Consider the following 20,368-nt stretch of genomic DNA (forward strand, 5'->3'; position numbering starts at 1 on the left):
AGTATATTCTTTCTTCCCTGGCAATTTCTTCAGAAGGGGTTGGAACTGGGTTGTTGCACATATGGAAGTGAACATCTGTGGTCTCAATTATTGAAAAATTAGAAAGTTTAAAAATAAAAATAAAATAAATGTTAGATCTCCAAGCTCACTCTCTTGCTATTTGTTTTCTTTCTGCATTAGAAGTAAAAATGCCTTCTGTCATAATAATAATAATTCTCTGCACTATTATCCCGGGATCTCAAATTACTGGATACACATAAAAGTGTTATGTTTTCTAACACACTCACAAAATTAAGTCTTATCCCCCCTTGCCTCTTTCCAGATGGGAAAACTGTGCTAGAGAAATGAATGTACTTAAATGCCATGCAGACACTTCCAGAGCAACTGGAAAGAAAGCCACCACCCTTCCCTCCTCCCAGTTAGCCCAGGAAGGGTTCTCCTGGAGCTGGGAGTGGGGCTGGGGAGCCCTGGGATGCTCTGGGGAGCCCTGGGATGCTCTGGGGAGCCCTGGGATGCTCTGGGGAGCTCTGGGGAGCCCTGGGATGCTCTGGGGAGCCCTGGGATGCTCTGGGGAGCTCTGGGGAGCCCTGGGATGCTCTGGGGAGCCCTGGGGAGCTCTGGGGAGCCCTGGGATGCTCTGGGGAGCCCTGGGATGCTCTGGGGAGCCCTGGGATGCTCTGGGGAGCTCTGGGGAGCCCTGGGATGCTCTGGGGAGCCCTGGGATGCTCTGGGGAGCCCTGGGATGCTCTGGGGAGCTCTGGGGAGCCCTGGGATGCTCTGGGGAGCCCTGGGATGCTCTGGGGAGCTCTGGGGAGCCCTGGGATGCTCTGGGGAGCCCTGGGATGCTCTGGGGAGCTTTGGGGAGCCCTGGGATGCTCTGGGGAGCTCTGGGGAGCCCTGGGATGCTCTGGGATGCTCTGGGGAGCCCTGGGATGCTCTGGGGAGCCCTGGGGAGCCCTGCGATGCTCTGGGGAGCTCTGAGGAGCCCTGGGATGCTCTGGGGAGCCCTGGGATGCTCTGGGGAGCCCTGGGATGCTCTGGGGAGCCCTGGGATGCTCTGGGGAGCCCTGGGATGCTCTGGGGAGCTTTGGGGAGCCCTGGGATGCTCTGGGGAGCTCTGGGGAGCCCTGGGATGCTCTGGGGACCTCTGGGGAGCCCTGGGATGCTCTGGGGAGCTCTGGGGAGCTCTGGGGAGCTCTGGGTCACAGCTGGTGCCTGTGCTGTGGGGCTGGGGGACAGGATCCAGCCCTGCTGAGGGCTGAGCTGGCACAGGCACCTGGCTGGGGCTCCGTGTGTGTCCTGTTTCCCTCCTGTGGTTCTGCAGCCTCCCACGGGCTCAGCCCCGGCCTGTGCCATCTGGAGCATCTTTGAAAATGGCTTTGGACGTCTCGTTATGAATCATACCTAGATCCTGTTTCTGCAGGGGAAATCACGACATGGAAATCAGGCTGTGCTGCAGGAGTTATGGCTGGGCTCCGAGGGAGCAGGAGCCAGCCCAGGCTGCGTGCTCAGGGCTGCAGGAGCCGTGTTTGGAGCATGGGCACCGCCACTTTGTCCTTGTCCACATCCTGGACTATCAGCTTGTGCATCTCTGTATTGCCATTTATGAGAATTAATGGTGTTTCTTTCTGTTTAGGTAAACAGTTTATCCATCTGAGCTGGAAGGTTTCTCAGCTTTCCACTTGGTTTACAGATAGAGAACTTAAAAGTTCCATTATTGCTCTTGTTGCTGCAGACTCCTCTGAACCGAAGCCATTGTATACAATATATCCCCAGCTCTTCTTTCATTGTGTAATCTTAGAACAGTCCATCATCTGGCCTGACAAAGATTTTTAAAAATTTTTCTTTTTTACTTTTTTGATTCAAAGATGGGAAATTTCCTTCCACTGACTGATGTAACTAACTGCAATGTCCCTCTGCCAGAGCTTGCTGTGGCACTCGGCACACATCTCTGTCCACAGCCATTTAATTATATAATGATCCTTTCCACAAAACCACTCCAAGTAAAGAGCAGGAGTAATGCATACATCAGTGGCAGTGAGAGTACTCATTGATAAGGAGATTTGATTTTGTAGAATAAATAAGTAATTTATTGCGCTTATAGTTGTTACTTTTATAGATCATAAATTAGTTCACATGCTGGCAGGAAAAAATCCTTACCAGCTACGTGCTTATAAATAACTTTTACTGAAACAGGGTATTTTTAGGTTTCCTCCAGTAAAACCTTCAAGCATGTGCCTGAAAAACCTGCTCCAGACACTGAGTTCAGGTCCACACTCATTATTCCCATTGACTTGCTCTGCCACAGGCACAATTTCCACCCACCCCCAAAAATTAAAATATTAATAAAATCTCTTCCTTTAGGACTATCTGGGTGCTGAGCTGGCCTGGTGGTGCTGGCTCTGGGTCAGTGCCTGTGAGTCACTTGTGGGCTGGTGACACCAGTCTGGTGTCTGTCCTCCCTGGCAGTGCTGCCCACTCACCTGCAAACTGAAAAAAACTTTAATTTTCCCCCTGGAAACTCCACCCATAGGCACAGAGCCACTCAATGCACAATGGGTCCCAGTCAACACTTTTGGGTGTGGGAATGATGAGGAGCCCCATGTGCAGGACTGGGGAGAACCAGGGACAAGTGCAGAGCTCTGATTAATGCCTCAGGCTGATTAACCTGGCTCTGATTAATGACATCCTGTGTGTGCCTGAGTCACTCAGCTCTGTGACACTCCTAAGGGTGCTGAGGATAAACCTCTGCCCTCTTGGGCCACTCTGTCATCACCAAGGCTTGGGAGAAATGGCTCGGATATCCTCAGGAGGAAGTAGTCCCACAGATGTGAGGTGTCTTTACTGGTAGCAATAAAAGGGTTTTATCATTTCCTCATGCCGAGTTCGACGTGGGCAGAGCACAAAGTCACACTGGGCTTTTTCTAATGAGTAAGTGGTGCAATTTATAATGGCCCCATAAAGATAGTCTTCCTCACCCACATTAAAGTATATTGCAAAGTAATCATAACCATACTTACGACTGATTCCACTTCATTATCAGGTGATGAAGTAACCTTCAATCTCACTTTCTGCTTTTTGTTGCTATTACAGGTAGCAACCCAGGAGTTAAGCTCAGATCTCTGTGCATTTTCCAGTTCAGACCTAAAACTCTGCAGTTCTAATATCCTCTTTGCTTTGTTCAAAGCATCTCCCATCCTGTGCTTGGTGTGCAGGGAGGAGATGGTATAATTTGGTTTAAATCACATTTAGAATTTTGTTTAGTTAATCAAATTTAGTTGTGAATGCAGACCGGTGTTTCAAGGGGATCGCTTTTGTACCTGCTGTTATGAAAGTCAGCAGAAAAATATTGTTCTTGGCTACTGTCCTGATTAACCCAGACATTTTAATGTGTGTTATGATAGGTCATTTGATGGATAGTCACCTGTACCCTGTGATCAGCTCCGAGCTGGCCGCTGGAGCTGAACTTTAGCAGCTAGGTGTCATAATTTCCCATCTTTTGCTTGATTAATGTTTCCTTTTCAGATCTAAAGGGAAAGTGTCTGGAGAGATCTTTCTCCATTTACTGTCCAGTCTGCATTAGTGGGAAAGAATCACAGGGGCTTTTCAGTGGAAAGGCCCCATGAAAAATATTGTGTAGAGAATCTTTGTGTGCTGGTAGTTTTCCTTCTGGTTTGTAAGAAAGGAGCCCTGCATGGTTTGTGTGCTCAGAGCAGCTCTAGCACTTACCTTGCCCTTCTGTGTACATTCAGATAAAAGTTCCTGTGACTGAAAACACCACATGGTGATGCCTGACCTACTGCAGGCTCTGAAAGGGGCTTGGAGTAATCCTCTGGGAATTACTGGGGAGCAATAGAACACCTACAGGAGAGTTAAAAATGCATAGAAAGGGCAATTGTCACCTCTTATGTTCTTCAGTATTATTTTCCATGCTTTTAGGCAATCCTAATATTTTCCATGGACTTCTGCTAGGTAACTCCTTCTTCCTGGTTCCATTGCTGTTGGATTCCAAAGAAGTTTTCCATTCTCCTTGCTCAGACCCTCGGTAAGGAACTCTCAGGGCACTTTGCCTTAGACCAGTGGATGCTGATGCCACTACTTTCAGCAGTGTGTTCAGATACCTCTCTGTTCCTCTTATCTTTAATAATTCCTTAATTTCACATTGTAATAAAAATTTTTCACAGTTTCATCAAGCTCTCACTGATCACCACTCAGTAGCACAGATCTCTACAAATAAAGCAGGAGTTTGGGCACCCATATTAAAGCCAAAGAAGCAAATGCAGATCTTTGCAGATCTCAGCTTGGTTGTTGAGGTTTTCATCCATGTCCACCAGTGATGAAACAAGCAGAATAATATCGACAGGAAGCAGCACGGGTATAAAAAAAATGCTAATTCTAGCTTAAAGTATGTATGCAAGCCCATTGAACTTTAAACAGTTTGGCTGGAGGCTTTGAATTCAGATCTCTGAGATAGAGTTAAAATCTGGAGTCTGAAGTGTTGGGTCATTAAAATGAGGGGGGAAAAAAGGCCTCTTGTAACAGGTGAGCTGAAACAAGAACAAAGGGTCTATAAAAAGAGGCAGGTGAAGCACTGAGGAGATAAGGAATGATCTTCCTGTGTACTCATTGCCATAACTGAAAGGACAATTTTTTTTTTAATAGGTAGGGCAAGAAATGATACTAAAGCCTCTTCCACAAGTGCAGTGCTAATAATTTCTTCCTGACCCTGGGAGAATCCTCTCCCGCCGTTCAGTAGGCTTGGCTTGAGACTCGAATTACTCTTGTAAATCCTTTTAATTTGTTCAAGAGTTTATAGCTCTGTCATAAACGTTGCTCCCAAGCTGCTGTTCACCCAGTAAGATCCTTTACAATATTCCTTACAAAAGCTGCCAGTATTTTCTTCCTTTGTGAGGATTTGAGTATTTTCACCTGTTTGCACAGTGGAGCTGATGCACAGATCTGGAGCCAGCCCTGCTCTGTGCCACACCTGGATGCCATGGCTTGAGCCCTGATTGCACAAGGACGGGCTGAGTTTCCAGAGCCAAGGTGTTCGGTGCTGCAGGTAAGAAAATGCCTGGTTTTAATTAAGAAATCTGCTCTTTGGGGCAGAAATACTTGGAAGTGTGTGAGCAGAGGGCTTTCCAGAGGCGCTTTCATAGACAAAATGCTGCCCTTTGTCTAATTCTGGGGAGAGTTTTACCTGCCATTCATTCCCACCTTGGAGAATCAGGTCCCACCAGAGCACATGGCTGGTGACAAACGCCTTGTGGGCGCAGGGCAGAGCTGGCCTCACAGCATCCAGGAGGAAGAAGGGAAGAAATCCAGGGAGGCAGTTGCTGGGAAGGGAGGCAGCGCCAAAAAACCGTTGAAACTTTATTGGCAATGAGGCAGGATTGTTTGGGAAGGGGGATGGAAGGCTCCGTGTGATTCATGGGACTTGAACGCAGTTGTCTGTTCATCTTGGTCGCATTATCTGTGCCTTCATCTGGCCGTGAGAAGAGGTGTGCTGCAGGGTACAGGGGCAGGCTGTGTGCCACCATCCTTGAGCTGTCTCGTATGCTTCTCTGTGAGATCTTGTGACAATTCATATTACCGTGAGTCATTGTTTCTTTAAAGCTCATTACTAGCAAGGGCTCGTAGCGAGACACCGAAGTGGCGTTGTGTTATCTATGCTTAACAGGGCTATTAATGTCTGTCACCACTGAAGTGTCATCCAGCAGAAATGTAATTCTGGGTTTCAGGTGCTGAGTTGCAGAGGTATGTTCAGCCTTTGTGTCCAGCCAGGCTGAAACTCAGCACTGTCAAGTGGTGTCTCAGCTTACCATGTCGGTATTAAAAGGTTTTGGTTACACTCTAATACATCTGTATAATTGTGTCAGGGCCAGGAAGGATTGAGGAATGTTCCTCAGAAATCAGTTCTCAGGCCATATGAATGCCAACTCTTTGCTTAACTAAACCCCCCATGGTCATTTTTGCTGCTTCTTTGTTGGAAGTTTTATTCCATAGCTCTGTGTTACTGGAAAAATGAGTGTCACAATGCCTGGAGCTTCACAGGCCTCTCTTCCACCATGGGTAAGATGGGAGGTTTGTCGATGTGGCATCATCACAGGGATTCAGTCAAAACCACTCCTGAGTGCTTGCTGGAGCACAGCCTGTCCTTTACTCAATTCCTGACTTTCCGTTTCCTTCTTTCCCCCAGCATTTCCCAGCACCCAGTCACTCTATAACAAATTACTCGTGGGTTACTGCCTTACAGTTCTCCACCTGAATTAGGATTTTCTTAGGCTCCATCCATCAAGCATTTGATTCCTCTAGAGTACAGACAGAATAAAATTAGTCTGCCATTGCATTGGGAGTGACCTGCACATTTCTCTTCTAAACACAATCATTTAAATAGGTCCACACACCTCCATCCCTCCTGCCAAGGGTCCCACCAAGGGGACATGGCACTTGAGAGGCACCAGCTTCCCAGAATGACCTCAGCAGAAGCTCTTGCTCAAAGCAAGGCACAGTTGGGCAGCTGCAGCTTCAGAAAGTTTCTGCGTTCTTGCCTCTTTTTTAATAAACTATAAACTATTTTCACACCTCTGCCCAGACTTCTTTCACACTTCTGCCTACATATTTCTCTGCTTTTTACCATCACCTCTGACACACGCCTCTGAAAACACCTTGGACTGGTCGTAATTCTAGAGTACTGATACTTATCAACATAGCATATATTTTTCTTTGCAATCTTCTTTGAATCCAGAGCAAATTTTCTTTTATTTTTCTTTCCTTCTTTTTTTTTTTTTGTCTTCTTTTTTTTTAAGGTCTGGTGTATGGCTAAAGACAATAAACTTGCCCAAATATTTGCTGGCATTGACTTCCTTTTCTCATGTTCACAAGACAGAATTAGAAAAAATAGCAAGTTGGTAACACACATTAGTACAGCAGTAACCTTTGCATTTACCATCAAGTTTTTTTTCATATATAGGTATTTTGCCTTCTAAAGCAGTTAAAGGTGGGAAAGCATAATAAGGCTTTTTTGTTGCCAGTAATGTGATATTTTTCTAGCAGAAACTCGGGGCCTTTTGCTAAACCCTTGAGGCAATTCTCCTGGTGGATTTAGAGGTTTTCTTGGTTTCATATAGGGTTAGGATACCGAAGTGCCATCTACAATACCTTCCTTGTTCTGTAATTTTCCTTTGGCTTGTGCTTGATACCAGCAGGCTTGTCCATTCCCATCTGCTCTGTATTGGTTTTATGCAAATTCTCTCTCATCCCTCTACAAGTCCTTTCAAGTTAAAATATTGCTTCCTCATGCCCGCTTAAATTACTTGTAATTCCTGCACAGTGACCTGCTAGCCACCCATATATTGGGCACAAAAGGCATAATCTGTGTGAATCAGATATCTCTTATCTCATCCCTGTTTGCATTATGCATTCCCCTCACAATACACTTTTTTTCCACAATGCTCATCCATTTAATGCCCAAATACCTGAGGTCTCTTATTTCTGTCCAACATGCTCGTTGCATTACTCACAGGGAAGTGATGAGCAGGGAGATAAAAAGACTTTCTGTAGGTGGTACAAGGATCTGTGTCCTGGTCAGAAGAGAAAATACCTGTTTTAGTCCTAGCTTTGTGATTTCTCTGGGTTTAACAGGAAAACTCTCAGTACAGATGCTCCCTTCAGCAGCTCTGTTTTGAGTGTGAAGCCAGACCATCACTGGCAGTGGGAGCAGGAGACCTGTTCTATATGATGTTCTATATTTTATCTCCTACAGAATTCCTAAAGTATATATTTTTTTTAACATTTTCTTTTTGTGGTAAGAATATCTCCTAAGGCTTGCTTCAGATTTCGATAGTATGACGCTGAAAAAGCTTTGAAAAGGTTTAGATAGCCTTGAAAGATTGTGTTAAAAATCGTGGTATTCTGGCCTGCACAGGCTGTAGAGACACCAAGGGGAGGGCAGGGTTTGCTGTCAGATTAATTTACTGAATGTTGCTGTTGGTCTCAGATCTGCAAAATCTGTTCTTTTATTAAGTAAAAATACAAAAGGTAGAAATAGCTTGTTTTAATTATAAAGTTTTGTTAATCACTTGGTTGTATTTGTTACAAGATAGGAGAAAAAAAAATTAACCTATGGCATAAAATATAAATTATGTAAATGCCGGTAACATATCAAATAATTTCTTCCACTTAAATTTTCAGAGAAATATACTTGTCATATTTTTTACATTGCTTTTTTTTTGTTGGATTGTTTTATAAATTTGATTACTTCTAAGAACATTACTGTTGATGTCAAAAGAAAAGCCATGGGCAGTCTAGATTTGGTATCAACACTACTAATGCTTAAATTACCAGAAAAGAGAAAAGATAGGAATTTATTTAACTAGTTTGGTGCCCAACAAAAGACAGTCTGCTTCTATGTGAAATACATTGTGTGCTCTTTAGCACCCTGGCTGATCATAAATGAAGTTATAGGCTTCAAAGAAATACCACCACATTTGAGAATCAAGAATATGCCATTAACCATAGGGTCGTTTCCACTTTTGGTTGTTGTCAAGAGATATGGATGTACACAGAAGCCTACCCCAGATGTTATTCATGGGCATAGAGCTTCTAAAGTGAATGGCTCTGTTTCTTTCTGTAGTAATGCTGTAAAACTGAACTATTCTCACAGAGCAGAAATGGAAAAATTGTGATATTAAGCAAAATATCAGATGCAAAATTTGATAATGTTTTTTCTGGCTTTAGTGTCTCTGCCTTTAGGAATTCCAGCACTGTAATATAGAAGTGAATAAGGCAAGGATGATTCTGATTTAATATTTTTGTCCTGTCGGAATTCTGTAACAGGGTTGGAGACTTGCCCTCGCTTCTCAGCCACCTCTGTGTAGATGGAGCATTCAGTAAATATGCTCAAGATATATGGACTGCAATTAAAACAGCCTGTAAGAATGTAAGAGCCTAATGGTCTAATTTTTCAATTATGTCAGTGTCTGTGGGAATTGAGGTTGTGCTTATTATCTTCCAGAAGGCACCTTTCAGACAGTGGGGCCCGAGTCAGACAGGAATCTGGGTTTGCAGGAGGCACAGACTCAGCTCCAGAGACAGCACTTTAACGTGAGTGCTGTAATGTGCCCTGTCCCACAGGGAAGGGTAGCACAGATAATGCACACACAAATTCACCTCTGGTGCCTCCCAGCAGCCAGCTGCTAGATCAGAAGGTTTTGGCACTTTTTTTTCCCAACAGAAGGTAGCATCTGGATTGATCAGCCTAAATTTGTGAGACTCCACACGAGTGTAAAAAGGGAGGGTGATTTTGGAGACAGCAGAAGGCAAAGTCATAAACCATTCTCAAGAGATTCCCCACTTTTCTACCCACCAGACCCAAGCTGTTGGTCACCTGCAGTCCATCCCAGCTCTCTGTGTGTCCTCTCAGGGCTGCAGGTTCCCTGCAAACCTCCCTCCATCCCTTGCAGGGTGTTAGCTCGGGGCAGCACCAGCAGTGTGGAAAATGTCTGGTGCACGTTTTGGACAGCGAGCAAAGCACAGTGTTCTTGTGTCTCTGTTTGGCACACGTGGTCCTTGCAATCTCTGAGGGGCAGAATAGGAGGGAGAAACTTTTGTCTTGTCCTCATATAGCCTGGCTTTTCCAAGGCTGAGTGTTTCCACAAAAGCTGCTCATACAGGATTGGTGTCAAAGGGGTGTTCAGATGTTCAGGGCTGATAAAAAGTGGTTTTCCAGCCTTCAGAGCCCTCAAGCCCATGTTCAAATTAAAAAAGAGACCAGCAACATTAAAATAGTTGAGGTACAAAAAGAAAAAGGAAAAACCTCCTCAGTTATCTATGATAACACTATTGTTTTCATTTTTTATTATCTTGCTTGTTACACGCCAATGAGAAACAACCACGGATCGTCAATAAGGTTTTTAATTGCAAAGATTTCCTGTGACGTGAGTGTTAATGAATGTCAAGGCAATAACACAAAAGACATTACTTGTTTAATGATTGATAGAACAAGAAAAGCACGAGGTCTTTTGCAGGATAAATGACTACTGTTCTGTGTTCCTTTACATTAGCAGTATCAACACTTAGATCACATGGCAGGAGATAATGGTCCAGGAGATAAAGTACAGAATCACAGTCTGTTATACAATAACAGACACAGTAATGATAATTAATGTGCATTTCTTTGGCAATTCTCATAGTTGTCAGCGCTGAGCAAACGGGACCAGGGCTGTTGACTGAAATAAGAGCAGGATGGGGCACTTGGTTGGTCCCAGAGTTTTTGATTTTTGCTCTGCTCCGGAGATGCCAGACCTTAAATGTTTTCCTTATCAGATGGTTTAAGTGGACATTCACGTATGTAGTAGATTTTGTGTGTTCCAATAGTAATACACCTTAAATGCCCAGATCTATGTGACTGGAAAAAAGGGTGTTAAAACACAGAGTGTGATGGGACACTGGAAATAAACCCTTGGACCTTGGTCAGGAAGGATCAACATCATGACACCTGCTGAAGGCTCATCATTTTTGTAATAAACACATAAGATGGGGGCTTTCACAGAAAATAAAGGAAAATGAGAAAATAAAATGAGAAAATAAAAAAATGAGGAAAATTCTGGCCAAGGCTTCCTTCACAGTCAGAAGGTAAGAGGGAAGGATGGACAAAATCCGGTTTGTCTGAGCAACTTTTCACAGTGTGGGCAACTGGCCCTCGCATGGCTTTGGGTATGAACTCCATGGAAAAGTTGTACAGCCTGGGTTTGGTTTATATGGTTTCTGACACACCAGGTTTCATGGGACAATACACACTTGGCAACTTTTGACCAGTTTGCACCACAAGGTTTTGAGAGCCCCTGGAGCTCTGCCGAGTGAGCAACTGTCTCCAAATGCGTGCTAAATCCGAGAAAGCCTTCGTGGTGAAAATTAGTTCATGGTTTGGCAAAATGTTTGGGGAGTCAGAAAAAATGTTTGGATGGAACCTGGATGGTTTAATTATTGGCCTTGAACCACAAGTAAATGGAGCTGCGCATGGCCTTTGGTTTCAGAATGTGGCACTGGATAATGTTTCCTCCTTTTTGAGAGCTGTGTTGGTTTGCAGCTACCAGCGATGGCATGGAGCTGCTGCTTGAAATCTGCACTGGTAAAATTGTACATGTTTCATCCAAAACAAGAATTTTATTCACATGAATAATATAGTTCACAGTTCTAAAATATTTTCTTGAACTAGATCATCTCAGCTTACTCCAGGTTAAAAATTCCTGAAGTTATAAAAATCCCTTTATTACTGTTGCAAGTAGGATCACGTTTGTCAGCTTTGAAGTAAATCATGCAACTGGTTTTTGTCCTCTGAAAGCCCACCAAAGCTGTGTTTGAGCTTTGCTCAAGTAAAGTATGCACAGCCTTGTGCCATTTGTCTTCTTTTAGAAAAAGCAGCTTCCAAAGAGTCTGTCAATAACCAGTTTGACCTACGAGCCTGCATTTCCAGGTGTGGTGTGGGTTTGGAGAGGTGTCAGAGTCTCTTGGACATCCTGAATGAACTGGATTCAGATTTTGCTTCTCTGGGGTGTAAGACCTTCTCCATTATCCTGCTAAGCTGGTTTTGGACAATACTACACCATTAATGCTTTCCCAATCCTTGCTAAGCTTCCCTCTCTCCATCCCCTGTGAGTTTTGAATTTTCAGACCTCAGCCCCACTTTGGAAGTGACTGAACTGTGTCAGGAGCTGCTTGTGTTGAAGACAGGAAGCAGAATAACAACTTAAAGAGGTTTGGGGTGTTTTTTCAAAGTTAGACTTCTTTAGCTGTGATGCCAGGGAGGGCAGCAGAGCATGGAAACTGTGAGCGGGTGTCTCCCGGGGGCCCAGGCTGGGCTCTGTCCTGCTGCCTGCTGCTCAGCCAGGCTTCCCCATCTCCTTGCTGACCTTCCAAGACAGCCTCAGAGAGGCTGCTTGCATCAAGTGAGAGTCATTAGTGTGAGCCCATCTGTGCATTTTGTTTGAACAAGTTAGTAGTCACTTCAAAAATTCTGCTAGCCTTTTCAAGTGGCTCTGCGGAGTCCACACATGTGCAACAGCAAGTGTCTGCCTGGGAGGTGTGCACTCAGAAACAGCTTGGAAAAAGGGCAATGTAGAACAAATGACTGTAAAAAAAAAAATGCTTTAAATTGTTCCATCAACTGTTCCATGCTTTGATTCAGACTTTGATTTGGCTGTTCTTCTAAGAAGTACTGCACTGGTAACCCCTTAAAAACATGGGGGCATAAAACCCCCCAAAGTTAGGGGAACTTAAAAACATGGGGGCATAAAACCCCCCAAAGTTAGGGGAACTATAAGAGACTGGGTACCCCTACATAAAGCCCTGCAGATGTTCTGAATTTCACTTTTCTGAGTTGCCTTCTAGTCAATTTAAACCCACCACACTTTGCTCTTCATCCTGCAGACCAAGTAGTTTTTACTTCTCTATTTCACTCACAGCCTCAGGACGGGTTATCAGCGGGTAAGGGAACTTCTACCTGTCACTTCCAATTTTAGGATCAGGACCTTGACTCAGGAAATCACTTAAGCATGTGCCTGTCTTGCAGCAAAGGTTTCCTTGTGTGGCGGTGCCCTCCCAAAAGACATCCTGCTCTGTCTCCTCGAGTACCAAATGCTTGAAATTTTGTCAGCAAAGGGAAGCTGCTTCTTCCCTTTCACTGTGAGAGGACCAAACCCAGAGACTCAACCCCACTGAGTTCCCACTGCCCTTCCCAGGGAATAAAGGTTGGGAGAGCAGAGCACCCTCCAGGCGTTTCTGTTGCCCCTTGCCGGAACAGCGCCCGCCGCTTTCCTTATGGGAGCATGTGGAGGCATTAATGAAATGCACAAAGCAAAGAGGCTCATCCATATAAATGGGTGATTTAAATAATGAGGAAGGAGGAAGGATGTGGTTCAGTGTCAGTACTGATTAATTAGGGCATAAAATAAATAACCCTCCTAACAACATTGGCTGCTTCCACTATAACTTACTCTATTAGCGGGTGATGGAGTTAATACAAGTGACAGTGTAATTACAGGTTACTTAACTGCCCCGTTATGATGTTTGCCTAATTTTAGGGGATGGACCTCTTTACATGCTCACATTTTCCTATTGCAAAGAAACCCACAGCAAAGGGCTGATAAAAGTTGGTTGCTAATCCTTCAGTTTCACCACTCGTCAGGCGGAGTTTTTCTGCTCCCCCCTTTGTGAAAGTCAACCACTCCGATGCCAAAAGGCTGGAATAATTCCCCTGTGTGCTTGTTTGATGTCACAGCTGAGGTCAGGGCTGGGCATTGTGCTCTTGCGACTACGCACGGTTATCTAACGTGTGGCCACACAATGAAACGATGAACAGATGTGAACAGTGAGTTTTTAACATCTTAGCTCCTTTGTATGGAAGTTTTATTGAAACGTTTTGCGTGTTAACTCTGTGAGTGTCAGGCAAAAGCAGGAAAATATACCCCAGGATTTACAGGGTTTTGGAGAGGATTTTTAAACCCAGCATTGCTGCACAGCAAATAACTGCTGAGGTAACAAGCCATTTACATTTAATACTTTCATGGCTGCTGGCCAATGCTTCCACAGCTTGCGGTATGGATCACAAATTTCTCACAGAAAGAGAACAAATGCAAAGTTAGATCTCCTAAATTATAATGCATTACAACCCAAACTTCCCATTAGCAGAGGCCTTCAAACATGACATCAAATCCTTAGTTTGTTTAATGGCTCTGTGAAAGTCCTGAAGCTATTCTGAAATATTTTTAGCTGCTGGTCAGTGCTCCTTATTTTTTTTCCTGTGGAATGAGAGGAAGGGGGAATGAAGAAATCAGACAATTTTCCCATGTCATGATGATGTGACAGTGGTATTGATATGATACTCTTAGAGTTTCTTTAGGTTAGTACAGCTAAAAGTGAGATCTGTAAATGGGAGTTTGTACAGCTTTAACTTCAAGTTAAATATCTTATTTTGAGGGCTTGTGTAAGGTCCTGTACTTAAATAATTAGTTTCCTTCTCAGGCTATTGTGATTTTTTTTTAAAGTATTTATTTTTCTATGATATCTGAAATACATTGCCTCAGTTTCTCTACTTTTGAGTTACTTAATACCTCCAAAATGCTCTTGGATTTAGGGTATAACATCCAAATGCTATACATTGTCATTGCAAGAGCACAAAAGTTTCTTCAGAATTCAAGGAAAATATCCATATTTCTATTTCAGTCCAAGTTATTATACTTTTCTTTCAGCAAGTCACTTTTTTATATGTTATAGCAAGTCACTTTGAATTCAAATATAAAATGAGGCCATCCATCATGTTAGCAATTTAATTACCTCGGTATATATTTTTTCAGGAAAAAAACAAACCCCAAACACAACAAGCCACCTCTATTATTTGTTGTGTGTGTGTATCTCATTACAGATTCATTGCCTGAGGACAGGCAGGGCTGTCAGCAGGGCAGTCCTTGTGGTTAGAAATGCCAAGATGGGGAGCAGATAAGACATGAAGTCCTTGTGCCTCCTGTTTGGGTCTGCTCCGCTCCGTGTTTGCTTGGGGCCTTACCTGTTAGATTCCCTGTAATCTTTGTTGCAACAGTGAAATGATGCCTTGTAAAGCAATGAAGCGTGACAGGGATATTGAAAGGGTCGAATGAGGTAGAAATGTGATATTTTCTATCTTCTGTGGGCCCAGGAAATAGGAGTCCAGCTGCTGAGCTGGGGTTGGGCATTCACCGTAGCTTTCGTGGCAAGAAAGTTGTGGATTTATTGTTTGGTGCTTACAGAAGAGACAAAGTAAGCAATGCCCGTGATTTATCTAATTGTTTAACCATCTGGTTTCACAGCAACTGAAGATTAGGCATTAAGGGAACTGGGAAACTACAAATGTCAAGGCAGGGTGGGGACAAGGGACTTTATTTAATAAACTTTTCCCGGTTAAACTCTGGTATTCTTTGGTGATAGAGACAAATTCCATTATTTGCGCTTTTTTTCCTTTCTTAACGTGTTGGATCATTTCATGGCCAATAGAATGAGGAGCAATAAAAACTGGTATAATGAGAAGTGTAGTGAAATGACATATTTTAGGGCATGAGTGTATCCAAGAGTTGAGGTGGAAAAGGAGATGCTGCTGCCATGCCCACATCTCATGGCACACAAGAGCTTTCTACATCTTTAGCTAGGACAGATATGGGACATAAGTTTCAACAATATAATGGATATTAACAAAGACTCTGGCCCTGGGATGGGCTGTTTGTGGTATTGAGCTGTTTTTCTTGTTCTTAATGCATTTTCTACAACAAAAACTGATGGATCTTGTCACTGCAGATAAACTACATTTTTCCTTTAGGTGCTTGAGTGGGAGCTGAGCTTGTTTCCCATGTAAACAGGTGCACAAGTTGGCTGAGCTGGCCGAGTCATTGAGTAAATCCTCAGATAAATGATAAATGATGAATAATAAATAACTTTTTCTGTGGAAGAGGAGAGACTAAGATTTCCCAGTTATATCCCTCAAAACAGGTCTTGAAGGAAGCAGGGAAAAGCTCACATGTGAGATGACTTATGTGGAAGAAATAGAAGCATAATATTTAAGGACACAACTCAATCACTTTAATTCTCTTGGGAAATCCATCCTGTGGCATAGATGAGACCAGATACCCTTTCATTCCCCCTGTTGTCCAACATCCATCTTCATTAGGAGTTTTGCCCTGCCAGGGTCCAAAGATCTCAGACTTTTGATTAGTTTCAGCTGGGCTTGAGTCTCGAACCTGAAAAACAGTTATTTTGTCTGCACGTGTTACTTTTCCATAAGCAAAAGCACATCCTACAAATAAAGTCTTCAGGGAGGTATAAAACTGGTATAAAACACAAGGAGAGAGAAACAAGCTGGCTTGCTTTATAGGAAAGACTACACAGGTATCGACCCCAGAAAATTTGTCAAGTCAACACCTAATGATGGCTTAGCTGCTGGGCTTGGCTATGCAATATTTAGATCAGGCTCTGTTTTTTTACACCTTGGGTTTTCACATATGGAACCCGAATGAGTGAGGAGAAACAGAAGCACCGTGTGAGCATTTCTCCCCGGGAGCCAGCTGAAGCAGCTCTGCTGAAGTTTGGCCATAAACTCTTTAAACTGCCAGGTCTCTGGGGAAGGCTCGGGTGAGCATCTCCACATCTGCCATCAGCTGTTAAAAACCAATACTCCAGGAGCTTGTAAAGCAGCACTGGTGAAGGGAGAAGGCTCTTTCCAGTGGCAGGATGCTCATCACAGGCAGCAGGCGAAGTGTAGAGCCCAGGGAGGGTGGGCAGAGGAGTGGGATGGTCACTCTTAGTCCAGGGCACTGGGAGCCACTGATAAATATCTGATTCCTGAGCAGAAAGATGTGGCCTTGGAGCAAAACCAGTGTCCAGCCTGTGGGTGATTCTCCTGCTTGAGTAAAGGAAATTGTTTTCTATCAGAAGGTATGGATTCATTAAACACAACAGGATTTCGTGAGAATCTTCTTCTTGCATTGAGGTTTCCCTTTGGAAATGTGTCTCAGAGCTGGGTGTGGTGGTTATAGGCACAGAAAATATGAATACCCTGGTTGGTGAGTGTGTCTGCAAAGTGCCAGATCCCAGCTGAGCTGGTATTACCTTTTCATGAACCATCTTCAGCTTGGCCAGGCGTTTGATCTGGAGCAGTGAGTTAAACCCAGCTCTCACATATCCCAGCACATGTCCTGACCACCAACTCTCTCCTTGACGTCCTGGTCTCATCTGGGAAAAAGATTAGAAATAATAGGAAATTCCAAAAACTGATTGACAAAACAAAAAAAGAGCACAGAGGTTTTTCCTTTTCAGCATGTGGCTTCACAGCTACCTGAGTCACTGAAGGCATGAAAAAACAAGGTGGTTCCATTCCCCTTCCAGGCCTTTTGGTTCATAAGAAACAAAATGTGTAGCAGGTGCTGTTTATCAGTTGTCTTCTGAAAGAAGGTGACTATGCAGGGACATCTTAAGTCTTCATCCACACAGCACCTGGTGGTGATATTGTTCCACTGTAGGGAAAACCATTGAGAAATCTTCCATTAGGATGCCAGTGCTTTGTGAAAGAATGTCTATATTTCTATACTTTTAATGGGAAAGTTGAAGAGACATATTTAAAATTTAACTTTGTGTTCAGTTTTCCCATTTTGTTTTTCCACTGTCAGCATATTTCTTGTTTTGAGACATATATCATAGAATCATTTGTTTACATTAAATACAACTTTGTTATGCAATGTTTTTTCTCTTAACATTTTTCAGGCTTTAAAATAAAAATTAAAAATGAACAGACTTAACCTAAGTAAGTTTAAATATTAAATGAAATATTGACTTATGTGTTTAAGTGTCTCTGAACCCAGGAATTTTTCCTGACTATTTGTTTCAAGGGCAGCATTGCCCTTTTGGTTTTCAGTTCTGATTTAGAGGTTTTTCCTCCCCAAATTGAAATTTCCCCTTCCTACACAGCTCTGGCAATTCTATAAACTGTGATTTCCAGACTATGGAAGAGTTTCATAGGCAGCTGAAACACACAGAAATATTGTGGTAGAGTTAAGAACTGAAGCTAAGTTTATCTTAATCCCAGTCCAGTGACTTAGACAGAGGGATTTTAACATTTCTTCTCCTCGTGATCACAGATAGTGCCAAGAGCTGGCTGGGAGCTTTTACTGAGTGTAGGAATAGATGCTCATGCACACTGAAAGGTGTTACTGATGTTGCTGTAATAAAACATAAATTCTGAGCTGTGCTCCCTGCCAGGCTGATGGGGTGGACTCTGTGAAGGTTTTTGGGGAGGCTGGGCTGGGAAAGCTGTGCTGGCTGGATGCAATCCAGGGAGGAACTCTGCTCAGAGCACAGCCAAGGCTGGAGAACTCCTTCCATGTCCTCTCAAGCTGGAGCAAGCCAGAGCTGTAGTGCTCCACTGACCTAACAGGGAAATGTGATTTTGGTGAGGTTCCCCAGCTGTTTGGGGGAGCACTTGAGGGGCCCTGGGTGTGGGGAGCTGCCTGCAGAGGCTCCTGGTCAATAAAGGGGATGAACCCCTACAGCAAACCTGCTGGGTAATGGGCACATTCCTCATCCCTCTGGAACTGTGCAATTTCTGGGTGTGTTTGGGCCAAATCCAGGATTTTCAGCTGCTTTCAAGGGTGCCTGGGTAAAACACAATAGCCCCAGCAATCACATGGGATAGCTGCTTCTGCCCTTTTGTCTTCTGAGTGTACTAATAAATCTGATACTATTGTGTACCCAATAGTAGCTTTTAGGCTGGGCTGATTGTCAGCATCTCTGTCTGCATGGAATGCCCCAATATTAAAACTGGGCAAAACTTGTGGATGCAGTTACAAGCACAGTCATTTTTTTAATGCCAGCCCTTGGGAGTGCAGTGGGGAGGGAGGCTCTATCATTTATTTTTCTTTTGGATAACGTCAAAGAGAAAGAAACACGCTGCTTGTTTAAACTGACAACTCACAGGTTTAGCATTTGAATCAGGCAAATTTGTACAGTGTGCTTTTGAAACCAAGGAAGTATTAATCTTACCCCATTTATGCAGTGATCCAAAACCGAATACAGCTTTTGTAGCCAAAAATTAAGGCAGGCTTTTCCAGCTCTGAGTTGTGACTCTGTTTCATATTCAGTATTGGACAAACATAACTTCCCATTACTTTGTACAGATTAAAAAAAGAAGAAAAGAAAGTTAAAGGAGAATGAGCAAGTAGCTTGTCTGTATTTTCCTTTCTCATGCAAAAAGTAGGGAAACGCACTGGGCTGAAATCTCATCACAGAGAACGCCAGGTACCGTTGTTAACAAAAAGACAACAATTTGATATTTGGGTTTTATAAAAATGACTTTTAAACAGAGTCTGGGTTCAAAGAGGGAAGTTCACTAATAGGTCTGAAGAAAACGTGTTCCTGATTACACCCCATTAAGAAGGTGGAATGCAGCGAGTGCTGCTTCCCCCGAGGAAGCCCCAGCGCACGCGATGTGGAGTCTGCAGCCAGCCCAGCAGACGATGCCAGACCCGCTGACCCTGGGAATTTTGCTGCATATTTTCAAAGATAATGTGTCTTTTGGGCTTCAGTGGTGGTGAGGGGAAGAGGGTCTTCACTGCATGGGTTTTGAAAGGGTCTGGAATTAGATCAGTTAATTGTGCGCTTTGTTCTCGGATGCATTTTCTCATCTCTAATAAGATATTAAAAACCCAGAAGTGTCTTAAGCTCTGTTATATTTTGGCTCATTTGTTCCACGGCTGCCTTGTGCGAGTCCAAAGCAATGATCTTGTTCCAAGTGGTTTCTGGTGAGGCAGGGCTGTATGATTCCTTTGAATCATAACATGAGTCTGGTATGAGTCTTGTCGTGATGTGTCCCTGTCTGTGGAATATGAGCAATTTGTTCATTGCTTTTCATCAGACAGTGCCATGGAAAGTAAAGTTCACGTGGCAAAACTGCAGAGGCAGAGTGAGGTGACATTGCAGGGACCATTGTACATGCTGTGCCTGTTGGTCTGTAGAGCCAGGGAGAGAAATGCATCACTGGCTGGTGATTAACCATCCCTGGAGGTGGCAGGGAAACCTGCACATGCTGGTTTGGAGGTGGGACCAAGGCAAGGAAGACTTGGGCATCTTATCAGAAATCACACCACTTATGCCATCAGCATTTCTTGGGAAGGCTGGGTTATAACTCAGCTTTATAACTGGGAATTTGTACCTATGCCAGCCATCCCAGGGGGTGCAGATTTTAAATGCACACACATTTCATTCTGCATGACAACACCTTGAAAACGTAGGTTAGTTAAGACAAACCGCCGTCAATTAAGTTTATTGGATGATGTCAGTGATGTAGGTGATATATATATACATAATCATGGATTTAGAAAAAGGCCCACTCGTCTCTGGATCTGCAAACAGTTTGTCAATAACGGGAGGAAATTTACAGCGACAGTCAGTGTGATTTTGCAATATGCAAAATGGACTTAATTATCAGCATGAGAAATCGCTGCAGAAAGAGTAGGGATTTTGATCTGTGTTTTTGTTCTTAGTTTTGAAAAAACACCATCTGCCAATAGCAGAATTATTTTCACAGCCCTTTCCTGTGGTTGTACTAGAAAGAGAGATGTGCACTGCCCTTCAGCTGGAGCTGGTGGTCCCTAGAAAGGTGCACAGAAAAGCAGCCATGCCTGGTCCATTGGACTTTAATTATAATCAGACACCAGGTAGTTTAATTTTCCCTGGTGCTATTTTTGGCCAGTGGTGGATGATGCTGCTAACAGCTGGCACTGAATTTTCATAGCATTTTATTTAATTGCAAGCTGTGAGCAGAGACAACGAAGAGTAAAGGAATGAACACTTC

At 43.6% G+C, this 20,368-nt stretch overlaps 1 protein-coding gene across 5 annotated transcripts in view; it reads left to right on the forward strand.

The window, feature by feature from the left end:
• Positions 1-20,368, forward strand: part of MECOM (MDS1 and EVI1 complex locus) — a 329,866-nt gene that overhangs the window by 182,433 nt on the left and 127,065 nt on the right. The window contains exon 1 of one of the 5 annotated variants that reach the window (XM_088061014.1): positions 4,962-5,062. The exons of the other annotated variants lie outside the window; for them this stretch is intronic. The gene's annotated coding sequence lies outside the window, so the exon portion shown is untranslated. Of the gene's footprint in view, positions 1-4,961; positions 5,063-20,368 lie in introns of those variants that run through there. 5 annotated transcript variants of the gene reach the window in all.

The sequence above is a fragment of the Pseudopodoces humilis genome, chromosome 11 (assembly GCF_049639895.1).
Source record: "Pseudopodoces humilis isolate 2021_Gansu_Grassland_sample_001 chromosome 11, ASM4963989v1, whole genome shotgun sequence".
Classification (NCBI taxonomy): Eukaryota; Metazoa; Chordata; class Aves; order Passeriformes; family Paridae; genus Pseudopodoces; species Pseudopodoces humilis.